The sequence below is a fragment of the Carlito syrichta genome, unplaced genomic scaffold, assembly GCF_000164805.1.
Source record: "Carlito syrichta isolate Samal-C Ts95f unplaced genomic scaffold, Tarsius_syrichta-2.0.1 Scaffold307238, whole genome shotgun sequence".
Taxonomy (NCBI): Eukaryota; Metazoa; Chordata; class Mammalia; order Primates; family Tarsiidae; genus Carlito; species Carlito syrichta.
This window is the reverse complement of record NW_007251334.1, coordinates 35,268-40,162: the sequence shown is the minus strand read 5'-3', so window position 1 is coordinate 40,162 and position 4,895 is coordinate 35,268.

Sequence of the window (4,895 nt, the reverse complement as noted above, 5' to 3'; positions counted from 1 at the left end):
GACAGTGAGACTCCAATTCAAAAAAAAAAAAAAAAATGACATCTAGGACCTTCTGGTGGCTACTCAGGAGGCTTAAACTGGAGGATTATTTGAGCGCCTAGGAGCCTGAGGCTGCAGTGAGCTATGATCACACCACAGCACTCTAGGCTGGGAGGCAAAGTGAGACCCCATATCTAACAAATAATAATAATAGTAACTAGGACAAGTGAAGAGTTAGAAAAATCAGATAAAATCAATTAGATTCATTTAAAAATAACATTCTCAGGGGTGGGAGTCACAAATTTGGACCTGAGATCTTCAGCAGCCAATTCAAAGAAGGAAACACAATCATTACATAGTTCCCAAAGTCCATAATGTAAAAAGAGACCAAAGTTTCAGAAGAAGCACAACTATTCCTTTTCCTGAGACCAGGAAGCAGTTTCCCCTGGTCTCCATGGACTGGAAGTGGTGTGAGACAGTAAACATCATCTCAGTCACATCCTTACCATAAAAACAAGTTTCACAGGCTTCATTCATTTCTTCCAGCGTCCCTATGACAGCTGGTGGGACCACGTTTAGACAGAATCAGTCAGAGCCATGCAATCCCATGCTGTTGGTCTGGCCTAACCCTGAAATGGATTCCAGTGTATAATCATGAAACAAGTGGCACACAAACTCTTTCATCAAACTGACATAAGGAGTCTGCCTCCGCCCATCTTTTGATATGTAGAGTGTGACTGTGAGTTTAGTGTTATTAGACACTTGATGTCACAGGCATTGGGCTTGCTGTTGTAAAGATAGGTTACAACAGGATATGCGTGGCCATAGCATACCTGTCTCCCCACAGGGAGCAATGACTAAACAGCTCACGGTTCTCATCCCTTGGGTCCCCCCCTTCCTAGATTCCATGAAGGTCACCCTCTTCTGCAGCTACATCTTCCTTCTGATGGAGCCTTGTACCATGGATTCGATTTTTGCTTCCTTAATTCTAGTCTTCATCCATGCAAGCTTCCCCGGGGTTAGCCTTTGATTGTACATATTGACGCCCCAGTTTCCTTAGCACCATCTGCAATTCCTTCCTCAGATGTCAACTCTCATTCACTGGGTGCAGATTCCTCACAACTTTCATTCATGGCTGGTTAAGTTCCATCTAAATTCCGAGGAAACCCTTTACTAGCTGTGTGACTTTAGGTAAGTTACTTAACCTCTCTCTGAGCCATATTTTCATCATTTATAAAGTTGATAATGCCTACCTTGGAGGGTTGTTTGGAATTAAAGTAAACAGTAATGATAGTAACAGCGGTAAACATTTACTGAGTTGTTTATTATGCAAGACAGGATGCTAAACAATTAACATGCAAATATTTGGTTGTGTTATCTCAAAAACCCTATCATGCAGGAGCTCTGACTCTTCCCACTATACAGATAAGGAAACTGAGGCTTAGAATGCTTAGTGCCTAGTCCATTAGATACAGGAGCTACAACTATAATTATTCAATGTCATGAGAAAGGCACCATAGGCTTGAGAGTTCAGTGGGGTGTCAGGAAAGACTTGAGCCATGAGTCACTTAAAGATAAATGGGCTTTTTTTGTTTGCATGCTTTATTTTGTTTTTGTTTTTTTTAATCAGAGTGTCACTCTGTTGCCCAGGCTGGAGTGCAGTGGCACGTTCATGGCCACCGCAGCCCCAACTTGCTGGGCTCAAGTGATCCTTCCACCTCAGTCTTCCAAGTAGCTGGATCTACAGGCATGTGCCACCATGTTCAGATCATTTTTCTTGCTTTATTGTAGAAATGAAGTCTCACCAGGTTGCCCAGGCTGATCTTGAACCCGTGGGCTCAGGCAGTCCTCTCACCTCGACCTCCCAAAGTGCAGGGATTATAGGTGTGAGTCACCACGCCCAGCCTGTTTGCTTTGTTTTTATTGTAAACCTAGTATTGTATATGCTCCTTGTAAAAGCACAAAGCAAAAAGTTGAAAAGTCTTGAAAAACTTCTACTACCAAGGAGTAACCACTGAATAACATATCGACAGACCTTTCTCCATAAATATACTTTTTAAAAAAGATACCAACTTTATTTTTTCTTGGTATCATTTTTTATTCTCTCCTGATTTTCTCTGAAAGGTTTGCTTTCTATGTTGTCGTTTCAACCCTCTCGGTAGTTTAAAACATAGACTTCTAGTTCCTGTCTAATTAGTAATTACCCTTACATTTTTAACAAAGCTATTTAAAGTTATGTTTTTATGTAATGTCAAATTTTTTAAAAATTAGAATATATAGTTTATTTAAAAGTAAATTCGAGAGAGAGATATTCACCTCCCCAAGGTGGGGGAGGAGGCCAAAGCCAGTCAGCATGGCACCAGCCATAGCTCAAAGAGCACATGGCCACAACAGAGTCTAACAAGGCAATGACCTAATGTCAAATTTTAATCCTATCTTTAGTCTTTCCCCAGAAACAAACACACTTTCACTTCTTTCCTTCTGTTCCCTGTACTGCGCTATCCTAGGAGTTTTGCTAAAATCTTCTGGAACTGAAATCTGGTGACTGACTGGACCATTTAATGCGCAGAGAGAGAGGAGGTGGGTGCATCACAGGATCTAGGTGCAGAGTGACTGAGGCTGGGAGTTGGGTGCAGGGCGGGCTGTCTGGTAGGGGCCTGGTGCATTCATGGTTCTGTATTGTTTCTGCAGTTCGTTGAGTTCTACCCGTGATGTCTACCCTGCAGAGGGCAGGGCCCAGAGGTGAGGGCAACAAATAGAATAGAAGGAGCCAGAGCCCAAGGGCAGTTGGCCACAAGAGAACAACCTTCAGTGCAAACTCCGGGCTCTTCATCTAGCCAAGACTTGAGTGGAGGAGCAGTCTGAGGAGCTGACTATAGGATGGGCTGGAGGAGGCAGAGCCTGTGGGTCTGAGGCCAATTAGGAGATCACAGTAACCACCAGGCGGGAGGCCACGAGGATCCCATGTGAGAAAGAAGGGCATAAACAGGAAACACACTTAACAATTAAACAAAGGCCCCTCCCTGGTGCTGGAAGCTCGCACTGTGCCAAGCCCTGCAGCGCCATTGTGGAGTCATTTCCTCTTTTGGCACTTTGCCTGACTGGAGTCAGCCCCTGGCAAACAAGAACCACCTCAACTTGCTATCAATGTGGTTAACTGCCTTTTTCTTGCCTTCTTGAAACTTCCCAGATCATCAAAACCTATCTCTTCTCTCCTCCATCCTTATGCCCCTCCAATCCCCTCACGACTCAGATAAATCACTTTTAAAGGCAGATAAATATCTTGTTGCTATCCTGCTTACAACTTTGAATTCCCATGGTTCTTCAGCTGTAGATAAAACCCCAAATTCCTAAGAGGGCCTGGGAGGCGGGTCAACACCAGCTCTTCCTCACTTGCCTTCAGCTTCCCTCTGTCCTGGAGATGCTCCAGGCTCTCTTGTCATGACTTCACACAGTCTTACCTGGAGGAGACCAGACCACACCACTACCCCTCTCACACACATCGTGCTTAATTTTTTTTTCTTTTTTTTTTAATAGTTGGGGCCTCGCTATGCTTCCCAGACTGGAATGCAGTGGCTATTCACAGGTATAATCATTTGACACTGCAGTCTCGAACTCCTGGCTTCAAGCAATCCTCCCACCTCAGCCCCTTGAGTAGCTGGGACTACAGGCACATGCCACTGTACCCAGCTAAACACTTTTTTTTTTTTTGAGTCGGAGTCTTACTTTGTCACTCAGGCTGAATGCCATGGCAGAATTGCAGCTCACTGCAACCTCAACCTCCTGAGCTCAGATGATCCTTCCACCTCAGCCTCTTGAACAACTGGAACTACAGGCACATGCCACCATGCCTAGTTAATTTTTAAATGTTATATAAAGGTGAGGTCTTGAACTATTGCAACTCTCAAGCAATCCTACCACCTTGACCTACCAAAGTGCTGGGATTACAGATGTGTGCCACTGAGCCTGACCAATCACTTAAAAAAAAAAAAATGATACCAGTCCTATTGGATTAAGGCTCAGCCTAATGACCTCATCTTAACTTGGTTTCCTCTATAAAGACCCCATTTCCAACTAAGATATTCTGAGGTTCCAGGGGATGACTTCAACATATCTTTTTTGGGGGACACATGGTCACATCCCAAATGACTGTAGCTCAAATAGGCCCTGGCTAGATGAGAATGACAGGTGGAAAATACTGTCATTCACTGAGCACTTCATCGTATCCCAAAGTGATGACTTCAATATCTCTGCAGTGGTCTGGCTCCCCACTTAACTCAGATGACCTGGAGTCTTGCCTAATTCACACTCTCCAACCTTCCCCACACCTTCATTAGTCTCCACGAGTTCTTTCACTTCATTCTTACTTAAAACCTGGCCCATAACTGGGTGCAGTGGCTCACACCTGTAATTCCAGCACTTTGGGAAGCAGAGGTTAGAGGATTTCCTGAGCCCAGGGATTCAAGACCAGCCTGGGCAACTTGGTGAACCCTTGTCTCTACAATAAATCAAAAAATTAGTTGGGCATGGTGGCTTGTGCCTGTAGTTCCAGCTACTTGGAAGACTAAGGTGGAAGGATCAAGGCTCACAGCTACCACAGCCTCTGCACTCCAGCCTGGTTGACTCCAACCTAAATATATATATATATTTATTATATATATGTAATCTCAGTAATGTGGAAAGTCTTCATAGTCAACTATACTCATACTCTAACACAAATAGGATACAACAAACATAGCATGTGAAGTTAGTAAATTTGTCTATCTTAGAAGTGGTCAAGAAGGATGTAGCATTTTTGCCAACAACTCTCATGTGGACCCCCAGCGCCTTTGGTTTCTTTTTTTTTTTGAGTTGGAGTCTCACTCTGTCACCCAGACTGGAGTGCAGTGGCCACTCCCAGCCACCACAGCCTCGAC